Below are 19,159 nucleotides of genomic sequence, written 5' to 3'. Positions count from 1 at the left end.
TAATATGTACTTGCTAGAATTTAGGTATACAATTTCACATTGTAGGTATAAAAATGTGACATTTTAAAGGAAGTGGCTTTTTGTGTGTTTTTAAGCATTCATTGAAAAACAAGAGTGTTATAACTGGTCTTAGATTGAATTCTTTGCCAATAAATCTTTCTCTTGTCATTGACTTTGGCCTTGGCCATGTGACTTGCTTTGCTCAATAGAATGTGGGTGGAAGTTTAGGCCTTGGGAGGCTTAGAAATTTTCACCCACCCCTTGGAGCTTCTGCCTTCTGTCATGAGAGGAGCTTCCCTTGGTGGCTGTGGCTCCTTTAGTTTTGGTAGGACTGAACCAATCGAAACCCAGAGTCCAGCCTAGTCCCGCTGAGGCCAGCCAAGACCAGAGCCAACCTGTCTGATTCCTGAATACCCAATTAATATTTCTGTAACCCTCTAAGAGTTTAATATTGTGTGCTGCACAAAATGATTACAGCAAGAAACTGACTGATACACACTTTTACATTTAATATATCAACATAGCAACCCTTTGAAATATATGTTATTGAGGTTCAGAAAGATTAAGTGACCACCAGAGAATCTGATGACGAATCTTTTCCTCAAGACTAAGGAGCCTACCATGATGTCCCTCTCCCTGCCAGCACACCTGCTCGAACCCCACTGCTGCTGCTTTTTTTTCTTCTTATGCAATTAAATAATCATTTGAAAATGCAAAAATTGGAAGTAGAGAACAAGAGATAAGAAGTAGATTAACAGAAAACATATGTGAGAGCATTTTGTTTCAAAGTCTCTAAATCTCACTCATGGCTGAATACTTTTAACACATGAGAACATTTTTTGTGAGCCTTGGCAAAATGCTGGTTGATCTAGGGTAACAAAATAAATACGTAGAAGTAATGGTGTGTACGTGATCTAACCAACTAGAGTAACAGGAGGAAAGATCCTATCTCGACTCTGCACAGTTTCCTAGAGTTGGAGATTGCCCCTTTTTGAAGAATTGCTTCTCATCTCTAAAGAATTTCTTGCTTTAAAAATTTGTTAGGTAGTCTGGCCGGCGTGGCTCAGTGGTTGAGCATCAACCTATGAACCGGGAGGTCACGGTTCAATTCCCGGTCAGGGCACATGCCCAGGGTTTCAGGCTTGGTCCCCAGTCAGGGGTGTGCAGGAGGCAGCCGATCAAACTCTCTCTTCGTTGATGTTTCTCTCTCTCTCTCCGTCTCCCTTCCTCTCTTTGAAATCAATAAAATGTATAAAAAAATTTAAAAAAAATTTTAGGTAAATTTGCTTTGGCTAACCCCAGGATAATGTTATATTTTAAGAAATAATAATGTTATATATTTTTAAGTATTATGTTTTTCTTCACGATGGAAAAGCAGCCTTGAAAGACTGGTTTCACCCCTGAGCAGGGTTCTTGAGTTTGGAAGGGTCCGATGGTGCCAAAAAGAATGCTCGCTGAACCGACGAGATGAACAACAGGAAGCCTATAGGCTCAAAGCCACTGGAAAAGGGAAGATACTTCTTGACACTGGAAAAGGGAAGATGAAGTGCAAAAGCTTTCTGCCCTGGACAGTATGATAGAAGAGAAGTTGTGCTCGGAAAGCAGGGCCCGCTGCTGCCAGGGGGAAGAGCAGGTTGTGTGTGGAGAATGGCCCTGTCCAGATGGCAGGCAGGACGGCTGACGGAGGAATCGCAGGAATTCAAGACACATTCCACCAAGGCAGCCGTCTGCCCAAGTTTATTCAAGGTTTAATACTTTAAATTTGAGGCGAAACTGTAACTTTAATTATACACTTGGAATATTTGAAATTAAGAGCGCCTGTAGTTAGAAAAAGAACATCTGGAAAAGAATATGTAAGAAAAACCATTACTTCTGCAATTCCCATAAGACAGATCCAATTTCTATTTGAAATTAATAGCTCATCTGCTAGTGACAAGTTGGCTCAGGGACCATCTATCTATGAACCAGACGAAGCCGCCAGGTGTCGGACAAATCGCCCTTATCTTAACAGGCCAGATTTCCTGTTCCACTTTTGCCAGTTTACACTTTGTTTAAAGTCAGCCCTTGGCTTGCTTTGTTAAACCCGGGGCAGGGATAGAATTAAAGGACTGCAAACATGAAGAGAAAAAATCTCGAGTTCCACAATGTGCTCTTTCTCTCACCATTTCTCTTTTTACTGTTCTAGCTGCTATTTCTTTTTTTTACTCTCTTAAAAGACAGCTTCTTTTTGTGACATTCCATTTCACTTTGAATATTAGCATGTTCACTTCTTAAACATGCATTTGATTAAGAATAATTTTTTGCAATTATTTTTTTTAACTATTTAATTTTGTAAAATACACTTTGCTAGTGATCTTCAGTTTGAGGCATGAGCCGGGTGTCACTTTACTACTCGGCCTGTCTATAGGAGAATTTGATCTCCTTAGACAGAGGTAGTTGTGTCTTGGCATTTCATGAGTACTCCGTAATTGTGACTCACTGATTCATAAGTCTACATGACTTTGGTTGCCTTCCTTTGGGAATCAACACCCATGAAAATACCTAAGGAGAGCTGGGATCAGCACATGTGGACATTTTCTATAGCCAGTTTTATTTTCTATAGCCAAGGTATTTCTTTTCTACATAGGAGAATGTTTACAAGTAAACCCAAACAGGCAACTTTGTATTTATTCTGTCTAAAAGTTGAATGCCTAGGACTCTAGTCAAGGCACCTACTTGAGCTTCTAATGAAATTGTTGCATTACTTTGGGTGAAATCTGAGCATCAGTCCATGAGGCTGCATCAGATGAGGTTCCCAGGCTTGCCTTACAGAGTGATGGCCTTCGACTGCCATCAGCACCAGACATGTCACCTGCCACAGGTGCTCACAGTATGAGGGAAGGGAGGAAAACACCAGTGGGAAAGGTTTGTGATGAGATTGATGGGTGAACTGTTTAGAAAACTAGAGCCAATGGGTTTCACTCCATGACTCCATCTGTGAAGGTTTTCAGATATGTTGTTTTTATTGAACCTTATTAATGGGGTTGGAAGTTTCATAAACGCATGAGGATTTTAATTCCTTCCATATAGCAAAGCCACATTCTTTTTAGCTTCTGAGCACAGAGCAAAATAAAGTTCATCTACATGGACACCAATTCTCCCAAGAGCGAATCTTTAAGGAATGGAGTGATTCAAGTTGTAGTTTCATAAGAATTTAGAATTTTTGTATTTTGGAAAACATAGAAAACAATTGTACCATGACCAAAGGCATCCTTCTCTCCTGGTCAAGACACTTAGAAAAATATTTGGCGTTAGGAAGAGCAGTGCTTACTCCCACAGGTGAGAACACTGTGGTTGACAAAACTTGGTGGAATGTGTTTTAATAAGGAAAACTTAAAGCAGATTTTCTATGATCCTGTCTCTCCAAGATCCTTTTGTCCAGTGATCACGTGTGTGAGTGATATGTGGAAGCTTAGCAAGGTCATTGTTGTGTGTCTTTTTAAAGGATTTTAATGCCCATTCAAGTGGTCAGCAACGCAGCGGTGAGTTGACGGGGAACTGCTTTTTGTAGATAGCACCCGATGCTGATGTCTCGTGCTAAAGGCCTTGAAGTGTAACCTGCAGGAAAAATAGCCAGTGCTGTCCATGTGCTTGGCCACAGAGCCTCTTGTTAATTACATTCCATTAACAAGGTTCTCTCTACCCATCATTAGAAATGCTGGCTGGTCTAGGAATTGGCTCTTTGACCACTTTTTGGGTCGGAACACAATAAGTAATCCCCCACTTTTGGAAATATGGTATATAACAGGTGTGACATTACATATAAAGATATGGGATGAGATCATTCAATACATCATGCTGTGAATGTCGTCATGGAAAAATGAACTTGTATAACTATTTCACATCACAAAGACATTTCATTAAAGACATTTATCAGGGGGAACTTGAAACTGGTAGAATAAATATAGGTGGAATATCTTTTTAATACCAGTTTTGAGGAAAGAATTTCTTGAACGGGATAGAAAAACTACAATATCTGAAAGAAAACTTGATATATTTAATTATGATAAAAATGAATAGCTTTGGTATGATAAAAAAACAACAACCATTAACAAAATTAAAAGACAAATCAGAAATCAAAAGAAGGTATTTATAACTTACGTAAGTCACAGATCTGTATTCAGAATAAGCAAAGAACCTCAAAAATTATTAAGAGAAACAAAAGAAAAACGGAAAATGATGAAAGAAGAAAACTGAATGACTAATAAACTTACAGAATGCATGACCTCATTAGTAATGAGGAATGTGCAAATTAAAATAGTAAATACCATTTTAAATTCATCGCATTGGCTATATTATATTATATTGGCTATATATTAACATTTGGCCAAGGTGTAGAAAAAGAGAGACTCTTAGACTAACGTTACTGGGACTTACAGAAACTGCTAAGTACATAGCATCCCTGATACAGATTTAAATGTGGGTAAATAAGTTATACAACATTCATGGAAATGATATTCACCAGCTTAGAATAGGGCTTGCCTTTAATAGAGGAATGAAATTAGATAATACAATTCCAAAGAAGTTTTGTTAGCATCTGCCTATCACCTTTTAAACTGAGAGAGAGAGAGAGAGAGAGAGAGAGGTCTGAGCCAAGAAAATAATTGTTAGACAAAGTGTACACTCTGCCACCTCCTCATCTCTGTCTTTAGCAATCTCACCCCAGAACTCATGATCTTAAATGCTCTCATAAATGCTCCATAAATGCTCTCAGCAAGTTAAGATGATTATTATTATTCCACTTAACAGTGAACAGAAACTGGGAGATGTTAACCATTTGCTCAAAGATAGCAATTGAGGGAATCAGAATTAGAACCCACATCAGATATACTCCAAGAAAATTTTCTGGCAAGCCATTCACCCAACCATGACTAACACTGAGCCAGGGGACACACTGATGGGCAGCATTTGTGGCACAGAGGGAGGCTGTGGTGGGGGGTCCAGAGAGGAGACCCAGCCCAAGCTCTGCCATTTATGAGCAGCATGAACTTGGAAAAGTCACATAAGCTCTCTGAGGCTCTAGGAGCCTTAGTTTGCTTGTTATCTCTAAAGGAACTCCAGCAACACCTGCTGCGAAGATTTGTGTGGGTCAAAGGCGATCTGAAGTTAATGTACTTTACCAGTGCAGAGAAAAAGAAAATATTCCTTCTGATTAGGAATTGGCAATCACAAACCCCCCCGTTGCCTAGTACAGTACTTGAACATAGTGAGCATTCAATAAATATTTATTGATGGTGATGCTGACAGTCCACACAGGAACCTGGAAGCAAGCAGAACTGGCAGTTCTCTATATCACAGTCCCATAAAAATACATCGCCCTACAAAGGAGTAAAGGATCCCAGGCTGATTATATCTGTGGGTTTGTTGAAAGTCATTCTAGTGGAAAGAAAGTAAGAACATGGTAAGGGTGTCTTGCTGGGACACTAATAGGGTCCCAGGGAGAGAGGGAAAATAGGACTGGGGAGATACTTGTATCATACACTTACGTGCTTGCCTCCTTTCCTAGTCATGATTGGAGATAATGCAGAAACATTGGGAAACATATGAAGTTGTAGGTGGAAGAACATTACCCAGGTGTGATAAGGTGCCTGGTACATAGTGCCTAATTTCCGACAGGAAACAGCAAGTCACCAGGTATAGTCAGGAGTCCACTCAGATTCAAGATTCAGGGCCCAAGTCAGCTTTTGTGACCAATCTGTCAGCTGAGACAAATCTCAGGGCCTTCTTTAAGAAAAAGTAAACAATATTATGAAACAAAAATAATTCAATGGTGACTATTGATTTAAAATGAGAAAATAAATTGGGAGTTATAACAAAATGCAAGTTTAAAAAAGCTAACGAACAATAATATCACGAAATCTGGAAAAGTAACAATGCATTTATCAATTACTATGTGAAGCTCTTCTATAATACTTCATCTTTTAGTCTTTGGATGAATAGTCTTTGATTGCTTCCTCATAAGACAATCTTATAATATTTCCTAAAGAGATAATAGAAAGAGAGTTAGTCTTTCCACCAGCACGGTTGATCAAAGAAGACATTTCTAAGGCAGGCAGCCAGCAATCACTTTAACTATATCTAGAAGAGATTGTGAACTGTGTAAATATATCTCATCTATTCAAAACCAGATGGATAACTGCCCAATTCAACTCCTATTTACTTAACAATCCCTGGGACCACGTAAACATCACCCTACAAAAGGCAAAGTGTGACGGAGAGGAGTTCTTAACTAGTTGCCATCGAAATACAATACTTTGCAAATTGTACAAAAATGTAAAATCATGTGTGACCATACGGCTAGTGCCTTTCCTGAGTGCCTGGAGGGGCCGTGCAGGGGGTGGAGCCTGGAGCTTGATTTAAAAAATATATATATATACATATATATATATGTATATATGTATATTTATATATTTATATATAAAAAAAACATTGAGGAGAAACATCAAAATCGAGCCCACAACCTGGGCATGTGCCCTGACTGGGAATCGAACCCGTGACCTCTTGGTTCATGAGTCAACACTCAAGCACTGAGCACAGTGGAGCTTGGTCTTCATCAGCCCCGGGGTTAGGCCGCCTCTGTTCGGTTCGTCCCCATCCGGGGGGGGTGCCAAGGGAGTGCCCAGTGAGGAAGCTGGTGATAAAGGGTGGGGAAAGGAGGAGAGGCTTCAAGCCTCCCTGAAAACTGGCCAGAATTTCAAGTCTCCTCTCCAGTGGAAACTGGAGAAAAGAACACGAGCTTCCTGCCAAAGCTCATGCTCTTCCACTGTTAAAGAAATTAAAATCCAAATGCCATTTCATTGATGTTTGAAGGAACTTAGCCTGACAGAAATGGCTTTTATTACCTTTGGAGAGAATTCTCTTGCTCTAATGTGTCAGGAGGCCGCTTCAGCGACAGAGGCCTGAGAAGCCTGACGGGCCCTGTTCAAGCTGTGCTCCTGAGCCGTCGCTGAAGGGAGGGATGAGTGTGACACACTCTGCATTCGTGTTTCTCTCCATGTGCTCCGTGGAGCCTGGCGTTTGAAGCAGGCCAGCCTGCCTGGGTCACCGTGGTGGAGTGACATAGCATACCTGTCCTCACGACCAGAAGGTATATTTGGCAGGGAGGAAAAGAGGGCTCAGTGTGAAATCCGGCTCTCGTTCCCTCTCCATCGAGGCCAGGAGCAAAAGGCAACTGGAAGTTCAAATGGGGACAGCTTCACAGGCAACTAAAAAAAATCCACACACAACAACTCTGGAAACCAAACCACAACCATGCTCACACTAACCTGGCCTGCGGAGCCCTCATTCCAGTAACACCCTTGGATCCTGTCCACTCTTCCCAGGGCTCTCTCCCAAGACTGAAGGAGCTGAGTGCCTTTTTGCTCAAAAGAGACACTGAGGAACAGACTCAGAAACAGGGCAAAGCTCTTGGTTCCTGTGGACAGGAACTGGGGACCAGCTCTGGAACGCAGCTTAATTCTTCCTGGTTCAGGGACCTCGGAAGGATAGTGGCCTTTGGAAAAATCAGTTCTGTACTTAAATATAACAGGTGCTTTTCATCTGTATATTCAGGATTCTATGTTTCATGGATTTCCCATAATTCTAATACTTGGTACAGTCGGATAATTCATTATTTTAAGAACAAATGCAGAGAAAAGTCATCTCAAAAGCATCTTACCTAGTCAGGAGACAGACCAGGCTGAAGTAAATATTTTCCTCATCAGTTAAGTTGAAAAATAATAATTGACACATTTTTCAACAAGGTCACCTGAGACAATATATTGAATATTATAATTGGCAATGAGGAGTGAAAGGGAGATAATGAAAAAGTTATTTGTTCCCCCAAATTTATTGCAGTTTCTTAATACAATTGAGAAACTTTAATTTTTCTTACCTTTTATTTAAATAATACATTTTAATGGGCCAAAACATGTTCACATAAAACAGTAGCTGCTCTTCAATGGTTTCATGTATATACAAATTAGAGAAAGGCAGACAGCTCAAGTATTTAGAGACTAGAGAGATTGCTCCCTCTTCTGGTAAATCAATATATTTCAAACAAAATATTGGCTCTGTGGCATTCGGTTTAGAGTAGTTTTAATCATTCAAAGAAATAAATGTTATGATAAACTTTAAAGTATCTTACAATTAATTAGATGAGCCCCCAAACTGAGGCTTTTGAGAGTACTTTAAAATAGGATCTCTGAGGGCTAAAGGTAAGGTTTTTTGCCTTTGGTAAGCGATGAAAATTTTTTACCCTAGAAACACATGAAGTATTCCCTGACCACTACTCTTGCACATAATGTTGATTCAGATTAAATTCAAGATGCCTGGTAAACACTATCTTGGGGTGGATGAGAGAGGAACCCACTGAAGCAGAAATATGCTTTTTAAAGAAGTCCAAGAGAAGTTATTACCAAGCTTCTCTTTCCCCTGAGGTCATATTTATTTAATTTTGACTCTTGCTCAGCAGGACGAATTAGGGAATGGGGATCACGTGGCAGAACAAGTTTAAAATCAAAGGAAAGCAAGCCCAGCCCTTTGGAACAAACTATGAAAATGAACTTTTAGTTATCTTTTTTTCTTGTTTGACTCTTGGTCATTACTGAGAGTCTTTTATTTATGAATTGATTGCTTCTAAAGTGAATTTATAAATCATTGATTTAGGACTTGGAAATTTTTCCCCTCAGAGAATCAAGGCTGCAAATGGTCGTTAGTGTCTCTGCTAGTTATTAAATAGGCAAATAAACACGAAATGTAGGAGGAAAGGGAATTTCTTATTTTACCACCTGGTACAGGGAGGAAGAGTCATCCCAGGGAAGCGCTGGGAGAGCAGTGAGAGAAAGCCCGGGCTGCACAGCGAAGGCCAGAGCCCCGGAAAGGTGAGCAAAGCCACCGTCCTGACTCAGCAGAGCCAAGACCTTCTAAGAAAGTGATTTCTTCTTTTGTAAAACCCCTTGTCTTCTCCAGCTTTGCTCGGAAGTCGTGAGGTGGCTGGTGCCCTCTGGAGGACCAGTCTTGAAATTTGTTAGGGTTTGGGGTTTGGGGAATCCAGTTTCATGGTTTATTTGGGGGTGAGAAGATGCTCCTGGCCTGGGTGGCCAGTGGCCACGGATGCTAGAGAGCCATGAATGTCCTTATTCAAAGTGGGCTCTCAAAGTGCGTTTCTAAACAAAATAGGTCTCTCCTTCCAGGTGTTACAATAATGATTTCTTCAGTCAGCTACATATACTATATCTGCATGTTAATTAGTGTTTTAAACCTTGGCTAAGAAATTTACCACTGTTCGTGACCTTCTGCCTTAGGTAGATACATAGACAGACAGACAGATAATACAGTTTTATTATAAATTACTTCCCTTTTATTCCTTCTTACTGTTATAATGAGGATACCATATTTAGTTTTCAGTCATTAAATGCTCAAGTTGAAATTAAATGATGTGGGATACTAACCAACAATGAAAAGAACAGCTATCAATTTACACAAAAACATGGTTTTAAAAAGGGTTAAAAATTCTTTATTAAGTTCAGGCCAAGATCTCCCTTCACATTACATAGTAGCCGCATTGCTGGAAAATTCGGTGTATACTAAAACTGTGCAAAAATATTCTGTGTTTTTATCCAAAAGAAAGGTTCTAATTCACATAGTTATAAATGGATTTTTCACCTATCTCAAAGGCGATTTTTCAAATCATGTATATTTGAAAGATATACATCATCTAGAAAACTTTAATGTGGTAGACAGTCCTGCAAATTGAGCTAATGAACTACTAAATTATATCAAATATTTTTCCACTTTTAAATTAATTGTCCCCACTATGTTTAACTTAAAGCACCTATATTTGATATAATCATGACACAGTAACTTAGTTTTAGTTATTAACTTCTGAACTAAAAAACTGACAATACTACCACAAAATGATATGAAATTCCATGGTTATCAGTTTGGTTTCTTACAAAGAAATCTATAAAAGCTAATTTTTCCCCCTTTCCACACCTTGTTTTGAAACATGTCTTACACATAGCTGGGTGAACCTGAGCATGTGCATAGAATATTAGAGATGAGTAAGTGAGGGTCTTATCTACTCTTCTTTAAGATGCCCTGCAGTGCTTTCAGGAATAACACTATGTTTCAAGTATTAACTACAGTGCCTGACTTACAGAAAGACCCAATCCACAGCAGCTAATTATTATGAGGACAATTCATTTTAGAGGACTTATTTTTAAACTGTATTTATATGTTTAGTGAAATTTTTATTTATTTATTTGTCCAAAGCTAGAACAATTTGAGCAAGAAAATAAAGTAGATCTGAATATGACTCAACACATAAAATAAGTATCCTTGAGTCTATACTGATATAATTGCTTAAATAAATAAGTGAATGAATAAATAAATGTGGGGAATAGACAGGTCTCTCCTGCAGAAGAATTCCAAATAATATGTGTAGAGAATCTGCCCTCACCAAGAAGGAACAGAATGCCCCACTCCTTCGGTGTGAACTTGAGCACAGTGGTCACCTTCCACAGTGTCCAGTGTGGAAAGGACCATAAACAGAGTAACTTCACAGTGGACAAACTTGACAAATACGCTTCAGTCACATGATCAAGGTCAACATCAACATCAACATCAACAAATGATGTTCCACACATGTACCTTTTATATGATGTGACGAAAATGGTACTTTCCCTCTGTGGTCTTCCTCCCCAAATCACATAACCCCTGTCTAATAATAATAAAAACATCAGACACATCTTAAATAAGCACATTCTACAAAAGACTTGACCAGTACTCTTCAAATCTGTCAAGGTCACTAAAAATAAGGAAGGTCTGAGAAGAGATCACAGCTTAAGTAGGTGTCTAAGAAGACGTGATGTTGAATGTGTTTCCCAGATGGGATTTCCTAACAGAAAAGGGGCATTGCGTCAAAACACAGAAAATTGGAATTAAGCATAGGTTTCACTGTATTATAATGTGTCAATGTTTATTTACTGATTGTAACCAATGTGTCATATTAATATAAAATGTTAAAAATAAGATAAACTAGGTAACTTGGTGCTACTTTTACAATTTTTTTTTTAAATAACCCAAACTATTCTAAAATAAAATGTTTATCTTAAAATGTATTAAATTATAGATCTTGTTTTCTAAGTAACATAATCCAATAAAAAGAATCAGGGCTTCTTGGAGAAGTGTCATATCAAAGGCTGTGACATGGCAAACGTAAAATGAACTTGGAACATTTTGTTTTGCCAGAAAGTAAGGAAGCACACCCTTCGAGCAACAACAAAAATTATAATTTTTAGAACTCTCTATACATCAGTACCTCAAGAAAGCTGTTACACAGTTTTAATTTTCAAGTGAACTACCCAACCCTGCGCTTAGATATACTTACCTGTCACTGAGTATGAACGAAGAAGGTGGACGGTTTCCTGTGCACTCCTGATTAGTATAAAGGCGGGTGGCAGTGTCTTTTACGCACTGTGCAGACACTCGGCTTCAAGTCAAGGTCACATGCTCTCACACCTCATTGTCTCGTCATGGCTCGTCAAAGCACACATATTTCTGAAGCCCGTGTGTTGCCCTTTTCTCAATTAATCATCGCTTGAGGGAATTGTTTTGACAACGTGCATTTAGGGAAAAGTTAAGAGATTTGAAATATAGAATTAGACCCCCAAAATTCATAGGCAGTCACTGGAGTAAAGCTTTGCTTTTCTGACAGATGAGGCAAGAAATTTACAGCAGGACATATGTTGAACGTCTTTTCAGACAGACAGGAACCAAGCGCTGCCTTGCCACGGCCGAACCATGTATTACAGTGGACGTTAACTTACAGGTATGTGTGGTGCGTCTCTCTCTCTCATTTTGTCTTTGCCAAGAAAGCAGCAAGAACACTTTGACCTGTTAGGTTGAGAAGTGCCTCCCCTACATAACCACAGAAGGTGGCCTTCCTTTAATCAGAGGCTGGAAGGAAAGTGAGTCTTGGCACACTCAATTTTGTCAGTAAAAGGCACACTTGCTACTACCAGGCTGAGGAATAGTAATGAGAACAGTTGGAAAGGGGACACACCGTAAATCAGCAGCACTCGTGGAACCGCTCTCTTTCACCGCTGTGATCCCAGCCGGAGTCAGTGCACTAGAAGCCACCTGAGGCGAATGGGAGTGGGGAAATCAGACAACCCGGCTGGGACAACCTAAGGACAATGCTTGAGACTCCAAATAAAAACGAAATTCAGCAAATTGAATTTAGCAGTATACTAACATGAAATCGTTCAGTATGGTCAGGAGAGTTTTATTCTAAGAACCCAGTGAGATTGAACATTGGGTAACCTATGGATATAATTCATTACCAAAAAAAGACAGAATTATATGATAATTGATACAATTCAAAAGTCATTTCATAAATCTTCAGACTGATTTTAGACTTATAATGTTATTAGTATAATAGGAACCAGAGAATGGTTTTGAACATTCTATCCATTTCAGACTAACAGCCAGCCAAAATTGTTTGGGAGTTCAGATTAGCATCATTCCCATTGAAATAAGTGAAATAGCCTGGCCAGCATGGCTCAGAGGTTGAGCGTTGCCCCATGAACCGGGAGGTCACGGTTCAATACCCAGTCAGGGCACATGCCTGGGTTTTGGGCTCGATCCCCAGTAGGGGGCGTGCAGGAGGCAGCCGATCAATGACTGGCTCATCACTGATGTTTCCATCTCTCCCTCTCTCTCTCTGAGATCAATAAAAACATATTAAAAGTGGACCAGAGTGTACTAAACTTAAAAAAAATAAGTGCAATAATCAGGGTAAGGCCATTACTGAAACAAGCAGCCTCCAAACTGCAGTGGCTTTCCCAGTAAAAGCTGTTTATGCGACTTTCGTATGAGAATTGGCAGTCTGGCAGTCTCCCGGGCAGCTGTCCTCTAGCTATTGATTCAGGAATCGGGCTCCTCCTTTCTTGGGCCACACCATCCACTGAGGAATCTGTACTCTCGGCCTCTGGACTCAGATGGGAAAAGAGGAAGAGTAGGAAAAGAGCTTGGAAGATTTTAGGGAACAGGTTTGGGAGTGATGTCTGTTACTTCTGCCCATATCCAGTCCAATTATATGGTCCCACGTGACTGTCAAGGAGAATGGAAAATACTGTCTAACTGTGTACAGCAGGAGATACGGAAATTGGGCTCAGTAAATGCGGAGCAGTCTCAGCCGTTATAAGAAACAAGTCAAGGCTGCCTTCTATCACTTTTTAAAACCATCACTCCAGAAATGTTAGCTAATAAAACCATCTCATCTAGTTACAAAAAGCTAAAAATACTGGTAAAAGGTATAAAAAATTATAATTATTTACTGATGACATCATATAAAAAGACTGAAAGTCAACTGAAAAGCTATTAGAGATGATACGATATATATATATACGAAATTTCATTTATCCATACATCAGTTGATCGGCATGTGGGTTGTTTCCAATTTTGGGTGACTATGAATTATGCTGCTATGGGTATTTATATGCACATCTTTGTGTGAACATGTCTCATTTCTCTTGGGTTTTTGATACCTAAAGTCAGGTACCTCCCTACTGGGCTGTATGGTAATTTAATGTTGAACTTTTGACAGATCAGCTTTTCAGTGAGAAAGGTCACTCCAATCTTAGCATGTTTAAAACTATGTTTCTAAATTCATTTAAAAAACTGCTTGACTTAAGTTTTTAGGATCATCTGAGTAAGTGGTGTTTGATAAATTCTTGGATAATCTGGATACTCAAAAGTATCTTGATTTTATCAGGAAATGATTCTAAATATTAGAAAAATTGTCTTATTAATTTTTAGGTTTATGTTTACATTAAAAAACAAAAACAGGAAGTGTTTCAAGGAAGCTCTACATTGATTTGAATGACTGGACAGGACAGTTGTGCAAACCTTACAAGATAGTGGGCAGGACTCAGAGAAAAATGTATGGAAGATTTATTTAGACAAAGACTGTGGTACTTAATAGGTCTTTTGAAATGTCTTCAAGTTTAACAAGCGAGGTAGGTCTTTTACTTTTTATTTACTGCCATTCAGATATGACTGAGGAAATTTCTGGAAACTGATAAGATAATTAGCTCTTTCATTTACCTTCTTACGACTTAATTTTTGAAGAGCGCCATTTAAGAATTATTTCTAGGAAAACTGTGAGCTATTAGTTAATAATAAAAGAGTCCGATTTTCTCCTTGAAACTATCATTCTACATTTCTGTTATCATCATGAATTTTACTTGGCTTTGTTTCTTTTGTCTCAGTTCAGGACTTGCTGGTATTTATTTAGAATTGTATCTCAAAATGTGAAGGAAAGCCATTTCCATCTTATATATTATGATACTCTCTTATCATATTCCCTGGTATGTTTTCTAATCATGTGTGAGCTAATACTCATTTCAGTGTGAATTCCCTTAGAGGGTGAGTTATCAATTATAATGGGAAGCCCAAGAGTCCCAAAGTTAACAGATTTAACATTTCATGAAAGGTTTTCTTGTTAGTATAGTTGACATGAGATGACTAAAGAGCAGAGTAACCATCTATTTCTTTCCACTGCGACATCGTTCTAGTGGGAGTGCCAGAAGAATTAGGGGCGTAGCGGGGAGAAGGCAGTGGAGTCAGGACTGGGGAGAAGGCAGTGGAGTCCTGGTCCCAGAGGCAGGGTTTTTGACTTAAGATCACAGCACTGTTAGATTAACTAGCTGGTTTTTCTGTACATCACATCCCCTCTTGAAAAATAGGTAAAATAAATCAAATCTCCATGATTTGTGCTGAGAAGTAAATAATTCACTAAAGCACCTGCCATGTCACAGGTGCTCCTGTTGATTTTCTCCCTTCCTTCATTAGATGATGTGGCTAGATAACAGCTTCCTTAAAAAGTGGCAAATACATCTATATATCTATATATCTCTCTCTATACATATATATACACATTTCCAGGAAATGACTTTATATAAATATATAAATTTATTTCCAATAGATGACATAGCATGTGGCAAGTAAACCCATAATAAATGTCTTTATATAGAAATAAAAAGACTAGTCAGTATAGTACTTGAAATTATGAAATGAAAAAGGAGATAATTTTGGTCACAGACCCAATCCAAGAACTTCTCAAATTATATCCACATGTATGCGTAGGTAAGGTAGCTTCCTGTACTAGTTAATAACTAGTAATTCTCCAGATACCCTCCCTCTTTGCAGAGCCTGAACTTAGTCGTACATTCATTTGTGATGATCCTCCATTGATAAACATCTACTAGTTGGATAGAGGGATAAAGGGACAGGTGGCAGGATGTTTGAACAATGGTAGAGCTAAATGACCCATGGCATTTGCATAGAAATATTTACTTTAATGAGAGCACCAAGATAGAATTATTCATGAAAGAGTAATCGAATGTCTACCATACGCCAGGTTCTGTTCTAGGCACCTAGAGATATATCAGTGAATGGAAAAGATCAAGTTAACTTCTTTCAACAATATCATGTCCTAGGAGAAATGACACAGATAATAAATAATTAATCAGTGGATTATATAGTATTTTGGGTAGAGATGAAAACTGAAGCAAGTTGTAGGCAACTAAAATGGACCTCCTTAGGGAAATGAGATTTGAGCAAAGAATTTAAGGAAATAAAGGATTAATCCAATGGATATTTGTGGACACAGGATTCCAGGCAGGTATTGGGAATAATGAGAGGAAAGGCCCTAGGAGGGAATATACCTAAAGCACCATCGGGGGAAAAGTAGGAGGTGAAAGAGAGAAATAAAGAGAGCCCAGATCATGAGGGCAAGACTGCTTATTCCCTGAGTAAAATGGGGAGACTTTACAACAGTTTGAAAGAAGTAACATGATATGACTTAAATACTAAAAGGTCTCTGACTGCTTATTAAAAAGGACTGTAAATGCAGGGTAGAAGCTGGGGATGTGGTAGCAAGAAATTGCAGAAAACAGGCCTTAGGAGGTCAGCTTCAGAAATAATAAAGTTCAGATGTCACATCCAAGTGGAGGCCGTTGGATAAATAAGTCAGGAGTTCAGGAGAGAGCTCTAAGATGGAGATACATACAACTTTTGATCCTGTTAGAATATAGATGTTATTTAATGCTGTTCATATGGGATGAAGTCATTGAGGCAGAAAATGTGAATGGAGATTGCCAAAAATTAAGCTGTGTGGGCACATTGCACAAAGATGATTTTACAGTGGTAAATTTAATCTAGTTAGCATGCTCAGTTAACACAGTAGGGTTGTAGGGATCCTTAGCAGGCTGCCGGGGTCTTGGCCAAGGCCCTTTGAAAGGAGAGTTGAGAATGAAATTAGAGGATAGCATGATCGACTGGCTGACACCAGCCAAAGGAAGATCATCCCAAACAATCGGCAGGAGTTGGCTACAGATGTGACAGACTACAAACATGTATGAATTCACTGAGTTCTTTAGACCCTTACAAAGACTTTATAATCTGCAAATTACAGAAGGACACTTATGCAAGGGCATAGGTGTAAAAACATCTTTTATGCCAGTGTTAGTTTCTTGGGCAGGAATGTATGAGTTCCCATTTCCACTTGAAACACCAGGAGGGTGTATATGACTCATAACATTTATTTTTCATCTTCATTTAGTAACCCATTGTCTTAAATCAGAGCTCTCACCTTCTCATAGCGATGCTTGAAGTCCTAGGAAATCAGCTTTCAGTTTTTCAGAATTTCACGGGAAGGAACTGTGCTAATGATGACAATGACAGAAAGAAGGAGAGGAGGAGAGAGAGGAAATTCTGTTGTTTCTCCCCCCTACTACCAACAGGCATCCTTTGGCTTTTGGTGGCTTTTCATCTGCCTTCATATAACTATGTTTATTATAATCATGCAACTGATGGGGTCTGTAAGGGGGCTTCAGTGACAGGGGAGCGGATCAAGAAGAGCAATGTGGTGGTAGGCATGTGGTTCATCTCCTGTGACACCTTCAGTAAGAGAAACAAGAAAGTTCAGCAGACAGGAATAATTAGAACCAGATGCCTACGGGCCTGTTCTGACAAATAGGTATGGGGTTATGGGACTTATTGTCTAAATAAAATGAACTTTCTTTTTTCAATACAAGGAAGGCATATTCTAACTCTACGTATTTTTACAAATCCCCGCTTCGGCCTTCCCTTGTCCCTTCCCCGGTATATCCATCCCTCATGGAGGTGTTTTTCAGTCTGCCCCTTTCTGCCAGCTGCCAGCTGCTTTTTGCACCTCAGCCACAGCTGGGCTATTCTTCTGCTTGTGTTGCTCAAATTATTGAAAGACATGACCTTGGTTTGCCTTGTGAGATTTCTTATTAGCAGCAAAATGTGCTTTTGCCTCCGATTTCACTGTTTACTCTGTTCCAGTGAAAATAGGAAAGCACCGCTTCACTGGGCAATTAAAACTGCTTTTTTTAAAGGCAAGAATCCATTTCTTCCTTTTTTATCGAAAAAAATTTACCCAACACTTTTAGGAAGTTCTCTTCTTCGTTTCACCAGCTCTAGTCCACTCCTTCATTCCTCAGGAGCAACCACATTCTAACAGAGAACCCTCAAATCCATGATTTTTCACTTATCGATGCAGCTAAAAAATTGTTTCATTATATAAAATATTCTGTAAGTAGGACTGCACCGCACACATCTTTAAGCAACCGGCTCCCCACCTTGCCTATATTTTAACATCTCTGCGTGCCAACACCTGTAGCTCCAGGTCACTCATTTTAACTGCTGTATTGTTTCCCATCTCAGGAATACAATACACTCGTTCCTTCTTCCCGGGATAGATGTTTATATTCTATCCCGATTTTCATTCTTGCAGGAAGGAGAACAGCCGTTCTTGCACATGTCTTCTGAGCATGGGCATGAATTTTCCACGATAGACCGAGAAGTGGAATAGCTTTGTTCTAGGGCACTCAACATTTCTATAGCTGAAAAAATTAACTTCCAAAGACTTTTAGCACTTTACATACCCATCAGCAGTAGGGACCTTTCCTCACAAGAATACCAACATTTGGCATTGCCAAACTTTCGATTCCTTATTTTTAAAAATTCATTAGTAAGGTTGAGCACACATGTATACGTGACTTTCGGCATTGTTCTCTTGAGGGCTGCCTCTTCCTGAAAGAGGTTTAGGAATTTGTTACGTATACTAAAATGGTAATTCTTTGACTACTTAAAAATACAGCAAATATTTTATCTCTACCTGTCATGTTTTAAACTTAATTAGTGCTGTCTTTATTGTACAGGTGTTTTTGCATTTTGGAGAAATCAATTTATCAACCTTTTGCTTTATGATTTGTGCTTTTGAGGTCTATTTCAAGGTTAGAAACAAATTACTCTGTACTTTTTCTAAACATTCTAAAATTTTGTTTTTTATACTTACAGAATATGTCTAGAAATTGATACATTGACTCTTCCTCCACTGCTTTACAAATCATCTTTGACATATATATGTGAATCTTCTTGTTAACTCTTTTCTATTCCATTGGTTTTTTGCCCCTTCTTTCACAAATACCAGTTTTAATCACCACTGCTTTTAAAGTCCTACTATTTGGTAAAAGAAAGAAAAAAGTGCCTCCTTCTTACCCTTCTTCAAAATTTAACTGGCAATTTTTAATCAAGTCCATTTTTTATATGACTTTTAAAATCAGTCTTTAAATTTACATGAAAAATCATATTGGTATTTTTATGGGATTGAACTAGAAAGCATTGGTACCTTCATAATACTTAATCTCCTCTTACAGTTTTACTTTTATGTTCTTACGTAAAGTTTTATACATTCTCCATAAATATCTTGCGTACATTGTGATGGACATTACTATATCTAATAATATGTGATAATATACATGTAAAAATAGATAGGTAGATCAATCGATAGTAAATACTGAGAGAGTTTTCCTAGCATATAAAATAATTTACCCTCCCACCAGCTATGTATGGGAGTTCCCAGAAATGCGCATCATTGCCAGCGAATGTTATCAGTCAATTCTTTCATCTAACCACTCTGGTGGAAGTGCACTGGTATGCATTGTGATTACAATTTGTATTTCCCTGATTTATATTTTTATTCTTTTTGCATTTAAAAGTTGAGATAGAATTCACACAACATAAAACTCCCCACTTTAAAGTG

This window comes from Miniopterus schreibersii (genome assembly GCF_964146895.1).
Source record: "Miniopterus schreibersii genome assembly, chromosome: 17".
Classification (NCBI taxonomy): domain Eukaryota; kingdom Metazoa; phylum Chordata; class Mammalia; order Chiroptera; family Miniopteridae; genus Miniopterus; species Miniopterus schreibersii.
This window is presented reverse-complemented; position numbering follows the sequence as displayed.